Source organism: Panthera pardus, unplaced genomic scaffold (assembly GCF_024362965.1).
Source record: "Panthera pardus isolate Hobbes unplaced genomic scaffold, ASM2436296v1 HiC_scaffold_25, whole genome shotgun sequence".
Taxonomy (NCBI): Eukaryota; Metazoa; Chordata; class Mammalia; order Carnivora; family Felidae; genus Panthera; species Panthera pardus.
This window is the reverse complement of record NW_026526821.1, coordinates 32,506,821-32,529,302: the sequence shown is the minus strand read 5'-3', so window position 1 is coordinate 32,529,302 and position 22,482 is coordinate 32,506,821.

Genomic DNA, 22,482 nt, shown 5'->3' with positions numbered 1-22,482 from the left:
AAGATAAAAAATTAAATCCTGACCTCATACTATGCATAAGAATAAACTACACAGTTACTATCAAATGAAAGATCTATTATAAAAAATGAAATCGTCCAAGTTCTGGAAATTTGCGTTGGTGAATTCCTCTATAACCTACCTATAGGAAAATGTTTTCTGATTATCACTAAAATCTATATGCAATAAAAACACCCAGATGATTCTTTTACAGGTTGTCCTCAGATGTGATACAGAAAGACATCATGCATACATGTGGCTGACAAAATATATTTGTCCATCATGTATACTAGGCTTATATGAAAAATTCCATAGAATTTTTATGATATCCATGGTATATTTTATTTGTACAAATGCTTTTTACTTCTTGGAAAGACAAGGCACAATCTGTACATTACTTAACTCTTGTCTAGCTCACTTATTAAAATCCCCTAACCTTAGCTAGATGGAACACAAAAGGACAGGGTTTGTTCAATATTTGCCAAGGTCAGGGATATGGCTTCCCTCTGTGAGTGTTTTCACTATCTGTGAAATTATCTCCTCCCCACACCATAAATGGCTTGCTCTATATTCAAGAGAAGCTTCTGAGTTCTGCCTCATAACTTAGGTTAATATTTCTTACCTCCTCTGAGCAAATGTCAGTCTCCAGTAAAACATAAAACTTGTCACTTGAATTCATCAACCAAGTCAGAAAACACTGCTCCAGTCAATACTTATTAGTAAGAGAATTTAGGTTGGCTTTGTAGCTAAGTATTATTCTCAAAGCAGTGAATTGTATAGCTTTACATTAAGAATTTAATTACAGTTTACATATATACTTGGAAGATCTGCCAGATTTCACTTGGCAAACTGGTAACAACATTAGCAATTAACTTTTCCTTAAAGGAAATGAAATATACTTAGAAGTGTTAGGGCTCTTGGGATGAGCACTGGGTGTTGTATGGAAACCAATTTGACAGTAAATTTCATATATTAAAAAAGAAAAAAAGAAAAAAAGAAAAAAAAAAAAAAAAGAAGTGTTAGGGCTCTAAAGTGTTGCTTAGAATCACCAGAGAAATAAATCCAGTATTTATATGTATATGTTGTTTATGTGACAACCAACTGCTGAATTGCTGAAGAGCTGAATCAGCTTACCACACATTGGTAGCACCTAGAAGTTCCTCTATTTAGGGCTTTCCACCATGAATATTTAGAGAAACTTCTTGTCCTGTATAATAAAACTAATGATATTTGCCACTGTCCCAGTGCTCATTGTGACAGGACAAAGCCCCTCAGAAACAACTTGGGCTATAAGACAAGCAAGTTGTAAATGGTGTGAGGTAAGGATACAATTACATTTTATTTCCTTATAGTTAACCAATTACACCAGCATCATTCCCGGAATAATTCATCCTTTTCCCACTGATCTCCATCCCCATCTATGTTATAATTAGGACTTTATATAATTTTCCTCCATTGTCTTCACTTTTTTTTCTCCTGTTTATCCTCGTACCATGCCACTCTGTCTAAACTATGTAGTTCTATCATAAATCCTGACATATTAAAGGGCTATTCCCCCAATCCCACTCCACACACACCACCTTACTTATATTCTTCGGGAGTCCCTTGGCTATTGGTCTTCCAAAGAGTCCTTTGCTCTTCCATACAAAGTTTAGACACATCTTGTAAATTTCTATAAAATATCTTTCTGTGTTTTTACTGGAAGTGTACAGGATCTGAAGATAATTTGGGGGAGACTTGACATCTTAAAAATATTAAATATTCCCTCCCAAAAACACAATATTTTTCCACTTATTTTATTCCTTTTTAATGGCTCTCAACAAAATTTTATAATTGTCTTCGAACATTAAATTTAGATTTAATTCTAGATATTACAGATAGATGATAGAGTTAAGTAGAGAGATAATAGACTAGAAAAAAGATAAACAGAATAACTTAGATTTAAAAAATCACCTTTTAAATTTCATTTTTTATTTTCTGCAAATATGTAGAAATGCAAATCACTTTTATATATTAATTTGATATCCAACATCTTTGTTAAGCTCTTACCAATTCTAACCATTCCCCAACTGTTTATTTTGTATTTTCTTACAGACATTCATCTAGGGATAATGATAGATTTAGTTCTACCTTTCCAATCTCTATACTTATACCAATCTTCTGTAACTATGTTTGCCCAGCTGATTTTGCTTAGTATTTGCCTAAATATGGATTTTTTTTCCCACCCAAATGCCCTTACAGTTTAATTATGTCATATGTGAGCGATATATTGCTGAATTCTGTTTTTTTATACAGTCTATTATTTTTAAAAGTTTTTAATGTTTTATTGATTTTTGAGACAAAGAGAGACAGAGAAGGATCGGGGGAGGGTCAGAGAGAAAGGGAGACACAGAATCTGAAGCAAGCTCCAGGCTCCGAGGTGTTAGCACAGAGCCCAACACGAGGCTCAAGCCCATGAGCCGTGAGATCATGACCTGAGCTGAAGTTGGACACTTAACCAACTGAGCCACCCAGGCACCCCATATATAGTCTATTATTTTTGAAATGGTTATTGATTAATTTGAGATTTATTACTACTATCTTATTTTGTGCTTCATGGTTTTTTTAGACCTCTCTGTTTCCTTACCTTCATTATTAATTTTTCCTCATTATATTTTTCCCCTTAATTTTTCTCTTTTTTTAGTGGTTGCCCTAAAAAGCTTGGATAAGGGAACTTAATGCAATACAAAGTAAAGTTAAATCAATATAAAAACAAAACTCTACAACTGAACATTCCTCTCTTGATTATGTTTCCTTTTTTTAAGTTTATTTATTTATTTTGAGAGAGAGAGAGATAGTGCAAGTGGGAGAGGGCAGAGAGAGGGAGAGAGACAGAGAATCCCAAGCAGGTTCCATACTGACAGTGCAGAGCCCAACCTGGGGCTCGAACTCACTAACCATGAGATCATGACTGACCCAAAATCAAGAGTCGGACATTCAACTGACTGAGCCACCTGGATGCCCCTTGATTATGTTTCTTATTCAGTATTTTACTTTTGTCTTATTTTTCTAACATATAAATTAGATATTATTTTTGTTTTTATAGTAAATGTTAGATAAACACACATAGTATATTTTTGGCTTATAACTCCTTATATTTCAGGAGCTTCCATTTAAGATTATTTTTTCTTTTTCCTGAAAACATATCCTAGAAACTCTGTAAGTGAGAATTTATAAGTTAACCTATATTTTTAAAATCCCAGTATATTTAACATACAATGTTATATTAGGTTCAGGTGTACAATACAGTGACTCAACAATTCTATACATTACTTAGTGCTCATCATGATAAGTGTACTTTTTTTTTTTAATTTTTTTTTCAACGTTTTTTTATTCATTTTTGGGACAGAGAGAGACAGAGCATGAACGGGGGAGGGGCAGAGAGAGAGGGAGACACAGAATCGGAAACAGGCTCCAGGCTCCGAGCCATCAGCCCAGAGCCTGACGCGGGGCTCGAACGAGATCGTGACCTGGCCGAAGTCGGACGCTTAACCGACTGCGCCACCCAGGCGCCCCATGATAAGTGTACTCTTAATCACTTTCACCTATTTCACCCATCCCCCACCCACCTCCTCTCTGGTAAACACATTTTTTCTCTATAGTTAAGAGTCTGTTTCTCGGTTTGTCTCTTTTTTTCTTTGTTTTGTTTCTTTTTTTTAAGTTTATTTATTTATTTTGAGAGAGGGAGAGACAGAGAGAGAGTGATAGCAGGGGAGGGGCAGAGAGAGAGGGAGAGAGAGAATCCCAAACAGGCTCCACACTCTCAGCTCAGAGCCAGACATGGGACTGGATCTCACAAACTGTGAGATCATGACCTGAGCTGAATTGAAGAGTTGGACACTTAACCAACTGAGCCAACCAAGTGCCCTTGTTTTGTTTCTTCATTTCCACATGAGTGAAATCATATGGTAATTGTCTTTCCCGGACTGACTTATTTTGCCCAGCATTATACTTTCTAGCTCCATCCATATTATTGTAAGTGGCAAGATCTCATTATTTTTAATGGTTGAGTAATACTCCATTGTGTATGTATTGTGTATGTATATATATGTATATGTATATGTGTGTGCGTGTGTGTGTGTGTATACATCTTCTTTATCAACAGACACTTGGGGTGCTTCCATAATTTGGTTATTGTAAACAATGCTGCAATAAATATAGGTGCATGTATCTTTTCAAATTAGTCTTTCCATATTTTGGGGGGTAAATACAGTAGAACTACTGGATCATATGGTAATTTTATTTTTAATTTTTTGAGGAACCTGCTTACTCTTTTTCACAGTGGCTGTGCCAGTTTGCATTCCCACCAACAGTGCAAGAGGGTTCCTTTTTCTCCACATCCTTGTCAACATTTGTTTCTTGTGTGTTTTATTTTAACCATTCTGATAGGTGTGAGGTCATATCTCATTGTGGTTTTGATTTGCATTTCCCTGATGATGAGTGACATTGAGCATCTTTTCATGTGTCTGTTAGTCATCTGGATGTCTTCTTTGGAGAAATGCCTGTTTATGTCTTCTACCCATTTACAACTGGATTATTTGTTTTTTTGGTATTGAGTTGGGTAAATTCTTTATATATTTTGAATACTAACCCTTTATAAAATATGTCATTTTAAAATATCTTCTCCCATTCCATAGGTTTCTTTTTAGTTTTTTGATGATTTTGTTTGCTATGTAGAAGCCTTTTATTTTTATATAGTCCCAATAGTAAGTTAACATATTTTTTATGTTTATTTTTCCTTTGTCTTTGAGAGGTAGATTTATAGGATAATGAATTTTAAGTTGACAGTGATTTTCTCTGACAAAGTTGAAGCTATTGTCCAATTGTTTTCTATTTTATATTGCTCTATCAAGAAGTCAGTTTTTCAGTATGGAGGTTCATCAAAAAACTAAAAATAGAACTACCCTAAGACCCAGCAATTGCACTACTAGGCATTTATCCACGGGATACAGGTGTGCTGTTTCGAAGGGACACATGCACCCCCATGTTTATAGCAGCACTATCAACAATAGCCAAAGTATGGAAAGAGCCCAAATTTCCCTCGATGGATGAATGGATAAAGAAAATGTGATATATATATACAATAGAGTATTACTCGGCAATCAAAAAGAATGAAATCTTGCCATTTGCAACGACGTGGATGGAACTGGAGGGTATTATGCTAAGTGAAATTAGTCAGTCAGAGAAAAACACAAATCATATGACTTCACTCATATGAGAATTTTAAGAGACAAAACAGATGAACATAAGGGAAGAGAAACAAAAATAATATAAAAACAGGGAGTGGGGCAAAACAGAAGAGACTCATAAATATGGAGAACAAACTTAGGGTTACTGGAAGGGCTGTGGGAGGAGAGATGGGCTAAATGGGTAAGGGGCATTAAGGAATCTACTCTTTAAATCATTATTGCACTATATACTAACTAATTTGGATGTAAATTTTAAAAAATAAAGAAAAATTTTTTAAAAAATTTTTTTCTCAAAAAAAAAAGAAGTCAGTTTTTAGTCTTATTTTTGCTATTTATAAGCAATTTCTCTTTTTCTTCAGCTGCTTTTAAAATAAAGGGTTTGGGGGCACCTGGGTGGCTCAGTCGGTTAAGCGTCCGACTTCGGCTCAGGTCATGATCTCACGGTTCGTGAGTTCAAGCCCCACGTTGGGCTCTGTGCTGACAGCTCAGAACCTGGAGCCTGTTTCAGATTCTGTGTCTCCCTCTCTCTCTCTGACCCTCCCCCCATTCATGCTCTGTCTCTCTATGTCTCAAAAATAAATAAACATTAAAAAACAATTAAAAAATAAAAAAAATAAAGGGTTTGTCTTTGGTCCTACAGTTTCACAATGACTTGTCTAAACATATCTTACTTTTTATTTATCCTGATTGAGATTCACTAGGCTTTCTGAAATTGAAGATTCATGCTTTACATCATGAATTTTGGAAAGTACTTACCCATTATTTCTTTAAATATTGCCTTTCCTTCATTCTTTGTGTTTTTTCCCTCCAGAACTCCATATATAAGTATGTAAGATATTTTCTTCCTTTTCTCCTTTTTTCTAATCTTTTACATATATAAAATATATAAATACATATATAAAAGATGTAAATACATATATATTTTATATATATTATATGTGATATATATTTTTTCTGTGTGTGTAATTTATTCACTTTTACATTATAGTTTATTAATTTTTTATTTACAACAATGCATGACTTGTTTAACAATCCATTCCTTTTCCATTTTTAATTATTATATTTTTCAGTTGAATTCAATTGGAATATTTGCCTGGTCATTTTGATAGTCTCTTGCTCTTGTTCTTATTCTATAATTATATATTTAACAACGCTCTCTTATTTATTTAAGCATTGCCTTAATCTGTTCAGGCTGCTATAACAAAAACACCATAAACTTGGTGGCTTAAAACATTTATTACTCACATTTCTAGATGCCGTGAAGTCCACAATCATGGCATCAACAGATTCAGTGTCTGGTAAAGATCTGCTTATTAGACAGCTGGCTTTTCACTAAAAACTTTACATAGCACAAGAGACAAGCTATCGTTCTGGGATCTCTTCTATAAAGGTACTAATCTCATTCACAAGGGCTCTTCCCTCATGACTTAATCACCTCCCAATGTCCCCACCTCCTAGTACCATCACCTTGGGAATTAGGCCTAACATATGAATTTGCAGAGAATTGAAAAGGGGACACAGACATTCAGAGTTCAGCAAATATATTAAATATCTGTGTTATATGTCACATCTGATTATTGTCATGTTTATAGTATTTATACATCTGATTCTATAGTTGCTCTTCTGACCTCCCTTGTGGTGCCTTTTTCTTTCATGTGTTTGGTTATTTTTGATGCAAAATTCATGCCCCTTGGAATTTCATATTAGGAAATATTTAGCTGGTACATCTGGTAAAATGGCTTTTTCCAGAAAATATTTGATTTTTCTTTCACCAGTTATTTGAGAGCAATATCAATCTGAGCCCACTCTAAACTTTAAGGTTTTTTTTAAACAAATATTTGAGTAATCAATGCCCGAGCTTTTCCAAAACTAACATAAGACACCAAACAACAAATCCAAGGAGTTCAAAGTACATCCAGCAAGTTAATACCAACACACTGATAACATACATACATAGCTAGGAAAATCATATTCAAACTTTTAAAACACAAATATAAATAGAAAATCTGGAAGGCATCCAGAGAAATAAGACACATTACCTACAGAGGAATAAGGATAAGATTTCTCATCAGAAACCATGCAAGAAAGAAACTTTAACACCTTTAAAGTTCTAAAAGAAAAAAATCTATCAAGTCAGAATTCCACACCATCTTTCAAAAACTAACGGAGAAAAACTTTTTCAGACAAACAAAAACTAAGAGAATTCACTGTATCAGACCTACTCTATAAGAAATATTGCAGGAAGTTCTTCAGGCAGAAGGACTATGATATCAATCAAAAGCCAGAATCTAAACAAAGAAAGGAAAATGACTGGACATGGAATAAATAAAAGTAAAATAATGTCTTCCTATTTGTAATTACTATAAAAGAAAACTTCTTAATGCAAAATTGGTAACAATGTAGTATGTGTTTCTCACATATATAAAAGTAAAATATATGGCAGTGATAGCATGAAGAATGAGAGAAAGAAATTGGGAGTATTCTGTTTTCAGGTCTTCATAGTACATGCAAAGCGGCATAACATTCTTCGAAAATAGACTCAGATTAATTTAAAATGTACTTTTTAAACCCATGACAACCACTAAAACATGTAAAAGGAGTTATGCATAAGTTAACATAGGAAACAAAGTGGAATCATTAAAAATGCTCAATTAACACAAAATAAAGGGAAAAATGAGAAATTAAAAAACAAGATAGTAGATTTTAATTTAATTACATTGATAATCACTTTGAATGAGGATGATCTAAACTCCCAGTTAAAAGACTAAGATTGTCAAAATAAGTACAAAAGCAAGATGCAACTATATACTACTTACAGGAATAAAGGGACTCATGCGTTCTAGACTCCCTACACCAATCCTTTATAAGATCCACCACCATAATGATTAAAGAAGACAGAGAAAGCAGATGATTTTGCATAAGAAGTTGATCTAAACCTTTGGTATTTCTTCCTGACTTCTACAGACCTCCATGTCTTGCCCAATTCTGAAGGTAACAAGACAACAAAGATTCCCTAAGGGGATCTTGTCAAAAAACTAAAAATAGTTAAGAAAATATTTTGATTCACATAATTCCTCTCTTCCATAATTAGTTTAAAATCTAGTAGGATATTACTAGGTATTTATTTCATTTCCTTTCAGCAGAATTTAAGTCAAAATTTATGAAGAGAAGACTTTAGAAAAAACTCTGCTGAAACACTAAACCCTAAGAATAACCTATAATAAATAGCTGATACAAGAGAAGGAAGTCAACAAAGATTCACAAGCTTCATGTGAAAGACAGAGAGGCAAACTCTTGATCAATTATGTCACAGACAAAGAATTATCCATTCTTAGAATATAATCATACTAATGCCTTTTTAAATGAAGAAGATATGTTCCACATTTCCTTCTCAGAAATGATAACTAAAGGTAGAAAACTTAAAACCTCACAATGGGTCTTGAGTTAAAGACAATTATGGTATTAATTATAGTATTAAATTATTAAGTTCAAACTAAACTTACATCAAATATTTCATCCAACTTAAAAATGTGTGTGTGTGTGTGTGCGCGCGCGTGCATGCACATGCATGCAAAAGTAGGGAAATGGGAACCAAGACTAAAGCTTCTGAGAGCTGAAGGAAGAGGCCAAATTATGTTCAAGAAGATAAGAATTAGCAAAAAATAATAGCAAACATTTATGATGTACTACTGTTCAATTATATGAACTTATTTAAGGGAAGAAAATATGTGGAAGAAATGACTTCTGAGTGAAGCCCAGAGTCCCCTACACTATTATAATATCTGTCATTCTTTATCTTAATAATTTGTTTTTAATTGCCCATGCACCTGCTAGGTTGTGAGAAGAGCTGTATTCTTCACATGCCCCCCCCCCCCACCGTTTCCCTGGCTTTGTTATTTTGTGTGTGCACGGGCATGGGTAGGAAAGATGTGTCACCAATGTTCTGCCCCCTTGTGATTATACTCAGGTCCTTCTAAAATAATTAAATCAGAAGAACCATTAAAGCCACCTAAACAAACCTGGTGTGAGACCTTCATTGCTTCATACAACCCTCCCAAACACACCCAGCCTCAAGTTCTGCATGTGTTCACCATGCCTGAAATTCTTTTAACAAAGAAAAAGAAATATGTAATTCAAGGACTGGTTGAGAATATTTTGGTATGTAATTAGCCAATCAATCCGTAAGAGTAAAGAACATCCTTCTGTATTAGTCAGGCTTCCACTGCAACTATGCTGCATGACAAGAACTCAATAAGCTCAGTGGCTTATAAAAAAGATATTTCTTTTGTTTCACTCTAATTTCTGTAGTATGGTTGGTGCTGGTCTAATTCCATCATTGGTTGCCACTTGGGTTTAAGTCTCCACCTCATGGTAAACCAGCAACTATATGGGACAGGCTATCTTCAAGGAGGATGGCAGAGGTGTAAGCGATAAAGCCAAATAATGAAAGCACACAAGGGATACAGGAGTACTGATGCATAGGGGCACTTGTACCCCAATGTTTATAGCAGTACTCTCAACAATAGCCAAGTTATGGAAAGAGCCTAAATGTCCATCACTGATGAATGGAAAGAAATTGTAGTTTATATACACAATGGAGTACTACGTGACAATGAGAAAGAATGAAATATGGCCCTTTGTAGCAACGTGGATGGAACTGGAGAGTGTGATGCTAAGTGAAAGAAGCCATACAGAGGAAGACAGATACCATATGTTTTCACTCTTATGTGGATCCTGAGAAACTTAACAGAAACCCATGGGGGAGGGGAAGGAAAAAAAAAAAAAGAGGTTAGAGTGGGAGAGAGCCAAAGCATAAGAGACTCTTAAAAACTGAGAACAAACTGAGGGTTGATGGGGGGTGGGAGGAAGGGGAGGGTGGGTGATGGGTATTGAGGAGGGCACCTTTTGGGATGAGCACTGGGTGTTGTATGGAAACCAATTTGACAATAAATTTCATATATTGAAAAAAAAATAATGAAAGCACATTTATACTGTCTGCTCACATCACACTGAGTCCCATTCCTTTAGCAAAAACAATCCACAGAGCCATGTGCCATACCAAAGGGGTGGAACAGTACTCCATCTACTCCAGGGAGAAATACTACAAGGTTCTATGGCAAAGGATTTGGGTATATAATTCCATAACAGACAGGCAGTGAAGCATTGGGCGCAGTTATCCAATGTATCACTCAAAACTTCCATGTTTTAATAGCAAGAAGAGAAAGAAGAGAACAAGAGGGAGCTCTATGACTACAGGTGGTTACCTTCAACCAGTGTGAAGCTGCAAATTTTGAAGACATAGCTCACACACACCACAGCTTAGTGTAAGCTAAAAAAAAAAAATACAAATGCAAGTTGTATATGTCTGAGAGCCCTTCTTCCAGTTCCTTAGCAAAGGAAGGTTTTGGACATAAGACTGAATCCTGCTAAAACCCTCCCACCTTTACTCCTTCCTTAGCTAATTCCTATTCATGGTTCAGGTTTCAGCTGAAGTACTGCCTTTTCAGGAGGTCTTTTTCCACCACCTCCCCAGGATCCCAACCTGAGTCAGAACAACATTAAAATCTTTTGCATAAGCTTCACACTATTTGGTTGTGTGCTCATCTCAATTTGCAATTGTGTGACTTTGTTTCAATTACATCCCTCACTGTGAGCCATGAGTCACAGGAGAGAAGGACCATGACTGTCTCCACCTCGGTGGGTAACACTTGCCCTAGAAGAGAATAGGCAATAAATAAATATTTGTTGATTCAATTAATGGAAAATTTTCCCCCAAAGGACAATTTTTGTTAACAAAGACAGTTCAGATTCCAATCACATATGCTAAATGAATGTTTTCCCTAAACTAATTGGCCACATATTGTCAAGTACGCTGACTTAGAGATCTTTTGGCATTGCATTGTTCAATATGGTAGCCACCAGTTATGTGAGACTATTTCAATTTAAGTTTAAATTAATTTATATTAATTAAAATTAAAATCCAACTTCTTAGTTGGACTAAAGCCATGAGAAATTGTCCAGAAGTACTGCTGGCTCATTTGGTAATTCTATTTTTAATTTTTTTGAGGAACCCCTGTACTATTTCCCATAACAGGTACACTATTCCTGCTAACAGTGCACGAGAGTTCCAACTTATTTACATCCTCACCAATACTTCTTGGCTTTTGTTTTGTTTTGTTTTTTATACAATAGCTGCCCTAGCAGATATGTGTTGATATCTCACTGTGATTTGGGATCACATTTCCCTGATGATTAGTGATGTTGTGTATCTTTTCATATACCTCTTGGCCATTTGTATCTCTTCTTTGGAGAAATGTCATTATTCAAGTCCTTTGCCTATTTTTTTTAAATTCTTAATGTTTTTATTTATTTTTGAGACAGAGAGAGACAGAGCATGAGCAGGGGAGGGGCAGAGAGAGAGGGAGACACAGAATCCAAAGCAGGCTCCAGGCTCTGAGCGGTCAGCACAGAGCCCGAAGTGGGGCTCAAACTCACGGACCGTGACATCATGACCTGAGCTGAAGTCGGACACTTAACCAATTGAGCCACCCAGGCGCCCCGTCCTTTGCCTATTTGTTAATTTTTTTTTGCAATTGACTTATAGGAGTTTCTTACATATTTTGGAAATGACCCTTATCTGATACATGGCTTGCATTATTTTCTCCTGTCCAATAGGCTGTCTTTTCATTCTGCAAATTATTTCCTTTGCTGTCAGAAGCTTTTTAGTTTGATGTAGTTTCAGTTGTCTATTTTTGCCTTTGTTGGCTGTATTTTTGAAGTCATATCCATTAAATCATTGACAATATTATCACTAGTATGTTCACTCACCACAGCAGCACTCACAATTCCAAAAACATGGAAACGACCTAAATGTCGATCAGCAGATAAATGGATTAAAAAATGTATACATACAATGGAATATTATTTAGCCTTTAAGAAAAGGAAATTCTACAATATGTGACAACATGGGTGAACCTTGAGGACATTATGCCAAGTGGAATAAGTCAGTTACAGAGGACAAATATTGCATGATTCCACTTATGTGCGGCAACTAAAATAGTCAAACTCAAAAAATCCGAGAGTGGAATGGTGGTTTCCAGGAGTTGAGGGAAGAGTACAACAAAATGTTGCTAATCAACAGGCTCAAAGTTATGCAAAATTAGTAAATTCTAAAGATCTGCTGTACAACATCGTACCTATAGGTAACCATACTATATTGTACACTTAAAAATTTGCTAAGAGAGTAGATCTCCTGTTAAACACAATAAACACAGGTTACCACAATAAAATAAATATTTTTTAAACCACATAGGATTAGTGGAGGCCATATTAAACAACACAGATAAGGAACATCTCCATTATTGTAAAAAGTTCTATGGGATAGAGATGCTTTGGAAGAAACATTCAAATCATAACCAAATTTTTATCTGTTAAGATACTCTAATAAAACAGTGTGAAGCTTCCCAAATTGTCTGGTGTCTAAAGACCAGGTTAAAAACCCTGATATTCTGATGCAACATACCCAAAGCACACTTGTTTGGCATACAACTCCTTAAGAGGTATTTATAATTGAACTGGATAACCTTAAGTTTCAAAACACTATTCTCCACTAACATTTGCAACTTGTTTAGATGATTTGCATTTGATCATGCTTCTAGACACTCCCCTACTATTTCATTCAATGATCGGTTGCCAATTTAATATAACATTGTGTCATGTTCCTGCTCAAGTAACTTTCAAAGATACTTGTTAGCCAGCATTTAATATCTTTGGCATTCTGTGCTCAACTTATCTTTCTAATAATATTCTCTACCATGCCCAACTACTGCAGCCAGATTCATCTACTCACCTTCTCCCAAGCACACCAAGGCCAACAAAGTACTATTCAGGGGGAGGAGTATATGTATATTACATATATTTGATGAATATATGTATAGATACATGTATATGTGAATGAATGAAAAAATAATAAGCTCTACTGCATGCAAATAGATTTGCCTTGACTTTTTAGCACATCTTTAATTTTTCTGGTAAGTATTCAGGATATATAGGAAAATCAGAATATTCTGGTAAATATTCAGGATATATAGGAATACCAGAAACCACTTAACAATGGAGTTCAAAACTGCCATGCAGAGGCAATTACTTCCTTTAAAATGTTGTCTTGTTTGGTCTCTTCCTTTTTCCTGAGTAGTTTTTCAGACTTACTGCTTTCTCCTCATCAAAATCTTAAAACCCATTCTCTATGGCCTGAAATGTGTGTGTGTGTGTGTGTGTGTGTGTGTGTGTGTGTATATATATATATATATATATATATATATATATATATATATATATAGTTATATTCAACTGTATGGTGAAAAAAGAAAAATTTAAGCCCTACATTCACAGAATTCAAACATAAGCTTTTAGACAGTTTAAAAATGGAATTGACATCTAAATACATGAAGTCACATTGGGGCCGCCCTTGAGCATAAATGAATCCCTTCAGTCACAGTGTTGACACCCTCTACTAAACTTTCCATTCTTAAGTTCTTTAGAGAAAAGCACCACCGTCAATTCTCAAGTATTCATATTAATAAAAAAATAAGTCTGGATAACTTCAAATTATACATATGATAAAATTATTTAAATTTGATACCAAAATACGTTCTAACATTTTACTATGTATTTTGCCAAGCTTTCTAAGAACTCTATGCTAAAAGCTCTGACATCACATTGTGAAGACCTCAGTGAATTTAAATGTTATCCAGAATGTTCCATACTTTCCATTTTCCCATCCTTTCCCCCAACCTACCACCCACTCTCCTCTCTCCACCATTGCTTCAGCAAACCACCCTGACTGGAAATAAACTGATAAAATATCTGCCATCTCCCAAATGTCCCTTGCTTAGGAGAAAGTGGAAATGGCCAAACATTTAAGTTTCAGGGAGTAAAAGTAAACAGATATTTGAGATGTCAATAATACTATATTTGAGCATATCATGTTCTATCACCCGAGTAGCTCTCTTCTGTGACTCTCCTTCCCCTTTCTTTATCCAGAATTTTAGTTTCACTTAAAAAAAATTAGTGACTAGTTTTCTTAAGACAATAATATTTCCCAATACAGTTTACAAAGTTCCTTATTCACAGCTGTTTTTTTTTAATACTTCTTTTTAGTTTTTTTTTAATTGAAGGGTTGTAATTGATAAACTCTCTTAGTTTTTGCGTATCTAGAAATGTACTCATTTAACACTCACTTTCAAGTGATAGGTTAGCTTGGTTTAGAATTCCTAAGTAGTAACTTCAATGAAGGAATGTGATGGGTATACCTTTGGTTTTTCCACATGTGGAAATGTGCCTATTTAATACCCACTTTCAAATGACAGTTTAGTTTGATATAGAATTCTAGCTTCCTTCACTTTGTATTTTGATAATATTACTCCTCTGTTTTTAAGCATCTATTTTAAGTTTATTTATTTATTTTGAGAGAGATTGACCATGTGCAAATGGGAGAGAGGCAGAGAGAAGGAAAGAGAGAATCCCAAGCAGGCTCTACACTGACAGTGCAAAGTCTGATGCAGGGCTCAATCTCATGAACCACAAAATCATGACCTGAGTCGAAATCAAGAGTCGGGTGATTAACTGACTAAGCCACCCAGGCACTCATTAAGCATCTATTTTTGAAGCTGAGATAACTGCTATCAGTCTAATTGCCATTCTATTGCATGTAATCTTTTTTCTATCTGGTAATATTAACATTTTTCAATTAACACTTTTCAATTTATGGGGTGCCTGGGTGGCTCAGTTGGTTAAGCAACTGACTTTGGCTCAGGTCATGATCTCATGGTTCATAAATTCAAGCCCCGCATGGGTTCTGCACTGTCAGCATGGAGCCTGTTTGGGATTCTTGCTCTCTCCTCTCTCTCTGCCCCTCCCCCATTTGTGCTTTCTCTCTCTCAAAATAAACTTAAAAAAAATAAATTAAAAATTTCCAATTTATTCTTGATGTTCTGCAACTTCATTTCCATTAACATTTCTGAATTTATTTCATTTAATCTGATTAGCACTTTCAATCCAAAGTGCATTTTCAATCCAAAGACTCATGTCCCTCGGGCAGAATTAAAAGCATTAGCCACAATCCATTTCAATATATCCTTTCAACCATTCACTCTTCTCTCCTTACAAAAACTATACATATTAAGGGTATCTCAATCTATTGTCAATTACCTTACTTTCTCTTCCAAGATTTTACTCACTGTGTCAGTCTGTGCAGCATGATGAGTGAATTCAGCAACAATCCAATTCACAAATTCTACTTTTACTGTGAATAACCAGATAGTGTTTTTAATATTCAATGACTATATATTTCTTTCATATACAGGGTTTGTAACATATTTTTCTCCGTATACAACTGCCTTGATATATGACTGTTTTTTCATAGTATTTGTTACTTTCCTTAAATGTATTTATTATAAAGTCATTCTGTATTTTATCAGGAGTTAATTTCTGTTCTTATTATTGATCTTGTCGGCTATCTCTCTTGGTGCTGGTTTTCTCATGTGCTTTAGCATTTTAGCTTTCAGGTTTATTTTAAGGCTGGGGGTGGGCAGGGTTACTAGTCATCCTGATTTGACCAGGACTGATAATGTGTCTGGGCCATAGGAATTTTAGTACTAAAGCTGCAAAACCTCTGGGAAAACTTAGAGGAGTTGGTGATCTTAGGGTAGATTTGCTTCTCTCTCTCTGGTTAATGGTTTTGACTTTGCCTCTCTCCAATCCCCCAGGACCAATACATCCAGAGCTAAGGCTTTCTTTGGCAGCTGAGGACTATTATCCTACAAAACAATACACTTTCTGAACCAGCAAAAGACTTAACCCAGCCCTGTTTGCAGAGATGTCTCTTTCCAGCAGCTTTGCAAAAAAACCTGAGACATAAGCACTGATCCTGGCTCTTTTGGGCCTTTTTTCCCCCTTTTTTATGACAGAGGAACATTCCAATGTCCCCTCCAATTTCCTATAAAGAGACAAACTTGGTTCCCAAACATAAGTTGGTACTACAACCACCTACTCTCAGAAGTCAAACTCCTGGCCACTCCTGCCCATCCCTAGACCAGGTACACAATGATCCCACCCCTTCAGTCTGATCTTGCCAGTTCCCCTGTATTCCCTCTGTTTCAGAGTGTGCCTGCATCTTTTTAATTCATAAATAATATTGTCTATTATATATTTTTCTGGAATACAGGATAGAGTTTAAAATCCAATTGCATGAAACTATTTTGTCCAAAAATCTCTATCATAAATGTGGAACATGTATATTTTTTTAATTTTTAAAAATATTCTAAAGAGTGGGGCATAGCACACAACATATTCCCAGAAGTTGGGAAGACAGGCAGTGTGTATGTGGGAGAGTGAGAGAGGGAGAGAGAGAGAGAGAGAGAGAGAGAGAGAGAGAGAGAGAGAGAATCTCAAGTAGGCTCCATGCTCAGCACCGAGCCTGATATCGACCTTGATCCCACAACCCTGGGATCATGACCTGAGCTGAAATCAAGAGTTGAATGCTCAACCGACTGAGTCACCCAGGCGCCCCTCTACCATAAATGTGAAACATTTAAACGCCATGCTAGTAGAAAGCCTTGTAGGGTCTTCCATACCCTGCAACTCCTCTTAGCATTTTCTCTGTTCCTCCTAATATGCAATGACCATTCATTCATATGTAAGAGGAATTTATCAACTCTTGAAAGCTTAGATATTCACCACATTCTAGTAGCACAAATGCACCCGAAATTTAGAAAGAGTGTTTGGCAAGTAATGAAGACAGGTGTCTCAAAGCTTACAGAAGAAATTACAAGCCTGTTAGTCACAGCAAAGTTTACAATGCACCCACAAGTAGGATGCTCGGGAGTAGAGGTTTTATTCTTCTTTATACCATGAGCACTTAGCACGGTGCCTGTCACATATTAGGCACTCAACACATTTTGAGTGAAGTTGTTTGAACCAAAAGGAGAGCTTCTTAGGTCTTTACTTGAAGCCTAATTACTTTTGCTTTATAAATATTTGTAACATATTTGGCAGCACATCACAAGGTAAATAAAAGCAAGAGAGAAAACAGAGTAAAACTTTAAAGGCGGACCTGGGATTCAAGCAGCCTAGCACAAACAGACATTTATATATTAATAGATCCCAAGGGCATCACTATATTATGACATGATATAAAAACCAAAATGTGTAATGATTCTCTTGATTCAGAAAGAAAAGATCAAATTACATAAGTATGTTTTGCCTAAAAAGACAAAGTAACAAAATGTATATTTTATAATGACTGCCATATACAATGGGTAAATTTTTTAAAGAGGTGTTTATGTTTGAAGGTATTAAATCCTAAACTGTTTGGAACACTCAGCTGCTATGAACAATACCCTCCTTGAAAGTTGAAAACAGTTGAAATCATTCTGCATGAAATCTGTTACCCACCATTATTAGGAATGACCAGTTCCAGAAAAGCATTTTCTTCCCATTAATAAGAGTTTAACTCCTTCAAGCAAACTACAACTCTACCCTTGGTGGTATTTGAGCTCTATGTAACTTTTGGCCCTCCTACACCTCTCAGAACCAGGACTGTGCCTTAAAGATTACAAAAATGGAAATTTTTGCCTCTGCAAAAGTGTTTGGTTTCACTTTCCATCATGAAACTTTTTCTGGGTTGTTTGCCCATCTCAGCTCAGCAACCCTGTTGATTTTCATGTCTCTTGCCTCCTGGCTACTACCACTTAACTCCTGTCCAATCTTTTTCCTGTTCCTCACTGATTGCTCTGGGAGCCCTAATTAAATCAGACACCCTATGGTGGCTGGCTTATGATAGATCCTGAACATGAGCTAGAGGATTATTATGAGAATTCTCATACCATCATTTCATGGGTGGAGATAGCACCTGGGAGGTCAGTAACAAGTCCACTTAGATAGAAGTGACAGGATGAGAATTTATTCCGAATCTGAATGATTCTAAGAATTCCACGCATCTTTGTCTCAACATAGCATTGCTTGTGTCCATCACCCAGCTCTGCCTTCCTGGAGGTAACCAAGAGAGTGTTTACTTTGGGCTGCTGAGAGGAGAAGCAAGCATGAACAGAGTGGGAGAAGAGACAGCAGAAAAGACTGACAGTTATCACCATAGGTACATAAGCTTTGATTTTCAAACATCTGGAAGATATCGAAGGACCTGAATCACAAACACTCATACCTTTGTAAACTGCCTAAAGTTTTAACTGAAATATAATTGACATACAATGTTATATTTGTTTCAGGTACACAACATACTGATTCAATAATTCTATACACTATAAAACTGTCTAATTTTGATTTTGTTTAGATGATTTTGTTTTTCATGTAAGAATTTTCCATCACCTTCTGTACATCTCTATAAGTAAGATTTTGTAGTCTGTGGGCCCAAAGAGAACCAACCACAAGCTGAAGTAAAAATATTAGTGGAAATTTTTTTTGTTAATTGTCTGTCCTATTTCCAGGTGGGAAAAAAGATATTCTAGGCAGGTAAAATGGTGACATAGTGGCTTTTGACAATCACCTATAGAACTCTTCCTAAGTCTAAAAGCTATGTGGGTTCTTCTCTGAATTCTTAAAAACAAAACAAAAAAGGTGCTGTTCACAGTTTAGATTTCATACCTATGAAAGATGATACTCAAGTCACCTTAGAATCTTAAGTATTTTATAAAATTTTCATCATACTCATGTTAATAAACTGTCACTAAACATGAATATAGGCAGGGCACCTGGATGGCTCAGTCGGTTGAGCATCCGACTTCGGCTCAGGTCAGGATCTCACGGTTCATGAGTTCGAGCCCCATGTCAGGCTCTGTGCTGACAGCTTGGAGCCTGAGGCCTGCTCCGGATTCTGTGTCTCCCTCTCTCTCTCTCTGCCCCTAACTCACTCGCATTCTGTCTCTGTCTCTCTCAAAAACAACCATTAAAAAAAAATTTTTTTTTAAAAACATGAATATAGCCCATTTGGTTAAATAAGATTATTTAAGTACATATATTTGTAAAAGTTCAATAAAATGGTCCAAAGAACTCTTCAGATCAATAAGGAAAATAAAAATAACCAAGCACAAAGGAATTGGGGAAGAGTTTGGAAAAGAAGGAGAGATCCAAATGATCATACAAAAATTTATCAACCTCACCAGAAATCAGTGAAATAGTGACACAGAAATTAAAATAGTGATGAGATACCACATTGTACCCATCCAATCAACCGACTTAAAAAGTCTGAAAGTAACCATTGTTTGGCAAAAATAAGGTAGATTTAGACTGGTATGTAAATGACTTCAGTTACTTGGAAGACTAATTTGGCATTACTTAGTACATTTGACAACATGCCTACCATACAATATAGCACTCTAGATACCTACCTAAAAAAATCCTCAGATGTATTCATAAAATAGATAGATAGATAGATAGATAGATAGATAAAGGGTGTTTGTTACAGAGTTGTCATAATCATAAAAATTATGGAAGTGACTAACATCACAGGCAAATAAGTAACTGTGGACTATTTAGAAATGGAATGCTCTATAACAATGAAAATGGATGAACTAGATGTACATGTTCATGTAGATGTACATTGAAATACATGGCTATATTTCAAAAACTTTGTAATGAACGAACAGTGCAAGTTGTAGATGATAGCATTTGTGCACATTTTAAACACATGAGGCAATACGATACATTGTGGACCACACATTTGCATGAAAAAATAGGAAAGCATGGATGAGAGCAGAGAACTTCAGGAAGGAAACAGAAGGAAGCTATAGGATGAATTTGGTACTGTATCCATATTGTTTTGTTATTTCAAAACAAAAAGACCTGAAGCAAGAAAGAAATCTAAACCAAATGTGTCAAAACTTACCTCTGAAATTCGGGTGGCAAATATACAATGTGTGTTGTATTATTTTCTATATTTTTCAGGAGGTCTAAAACATTTAATACTTTAGCATTAAAAATCTGAGCAATACATACATATTGTATATACTGCATAATTAAAATTATAATGTATAAAAAGGAACATGCACAGAAAATATATACCAAAATGGTGTATACCATAGTGCTATCAGTGAGGTGAAATGATTAACTTTTCTCCTCTTGTCTCGCTTGCCCCTATTTTTTTATTGTGCATATATTACTTCTAAGTTTTAAACACGTATCAATTTACTATAAAATTCAAGTAGTAGACTTGCTTATCTTTTAAAGATGAACTTTTGTCTTTTCAAACAGATAAATGACTCATACCGCTTTTGAGACTACACATTAGTAACGAATGCCTTTAAATTTAGCATTGTAAATATTGAATTCAGTAGTTACAATTAACTTAAATGAGTCAGTGTTTATTTACACAGTCAAGCCACCACTTCTAAAATAGTTTTAGCTGCCATTTAAAAAAGAAATGTTACTGCAAGTTTTGGTCATCACACATTCTTTTTTTTTTTTTTCAAGTCATTGCATCGCTCCTTAGCTTGTCAGTTTGTAAGTAATACCCAAGTTGAGGCTGTATCAGACTGGAAAAGCCTTCATACTGACCAATGAACAACTGAGAACATGTACTTTATAAATAAATATTAAATGGCTCTGTTTTTTTAGAGGCTAACAAGTATCCCGGTACATATTTATGTCAACACTAGAAGGCAGCTTGGGAATTATCTCATTTAACCCTATAGTCTTAAGGTAGAACGGACATGCAAATAGATTAAGTTTATCACACACATCCTGGGTGTGTGATCTTCTCATGGGACACCTGTCTAAGCCACCAAACTGCTGGGAGAGACTTTTCATATCCCCCCAGAGTTCTAGATGATAATGTTTCCCAAAAAAGCACTCAACTGTATCATGTGCAAAAGCTCGGGGAATATAAAACGCAGATCCTGGAGAAAGAAGGTTAACAAATTTTTAAACTGAGATTCTGTCCTCCAAATCTCTGGTCTGAGTTAGCATTTTTAAGTTATTGTTATAGAGCAGAAAGTAACTTCTCCAGCCCAAGAGGTACTTAATCCCAGCCTTCATATGTATATGGGTACATATTCCCAGCCATACATTCACCCACTTGTGAGATTGCACTATCCTTCCTCCCTTTCTTCCCTCCTTCCATGCTACATACAACAAATATTTCTTGATTGCCCTACTATTATTCAGGTACACAATGATGCCCTGGATAGTCCCTATCTTCACAGAGCATGCAGTCTTAAACTCTTGGGTCCAATATGCTAGCAACTAGCCTCACGTGGCTTTGTAATTTAAATTAATGAAAATTAAGTAAAATTAAATGTTCAGTCCCTCGGTCACACTAGCCACATTTCTAATACTCAATAGCCAGAGTGAAGATACAGAACATTTCCATCATTGCTAAAAGTTATGTTAGAAAAGCTGAACTAAGAGGAGGAGATAGGAAATTACATGATCACAGTTCATGGCATTAGTACTGTGATGGGGAAGTTTAAGCAACAACAGGTGCACAAAAAAGAGTTAAAGACAGTGATAGGGCTGTGTCAAGGAATAAGCAAAAATATTTATTCCATTAACTGCATCTATATTAGAACTTCTGGCTGTCTCTACAGCCTTCTCCCTTTATTCTGCCTCTTCTCATCCTTCTTCCTCCTTGTTAGTCTGGTGGCGGAAGCATGAAGTTCAATCCCAACAGACAAAATAAAATGCCACCTCCTCAATCCTGTCCAATCCATTTCTCAAGTCTTCTCAATGACTAAATCCACCAGCTTAACATTTGCTCATTCAAAACAAATTACTTCCAACAAAGGTTCTAGAGGAAGCTTTTTGTCCTGTGCATGACCCCATGGTCTCTGATGTCAAATGATCAGGTCAGGGCTGAAAAAATGTGGAAGTTTATTAGGTTCTCAAAGGGGTGCTTCTCTGAGCTCCTATAACAATACAACAATCTCTTCTGTCTGGCTACACAGGCAATCAACTAATTATAAGATCTGTTTACTTGCTGCTTTTTAAATATTCTAATCATCCCCCAAATGTCCTCAGAGCCAAGAGTTAACTCAAACACAGGTGCAGAAGAGCTAACACAAAGGAAAAGAAATAATATACAAGATCAAGTGAGAAATCAGACCCTCTATGGTTTACTTATGTAATGGCTGTTGTCATGTCCATAATGGACATACTGAAGACAAACATGTGACTACAGAAAATCCCTGCCAGTCAGATTGGGTTTGGGGAAGCCAAATGGATAGTAAAAAGTGCATTCAAAAATATA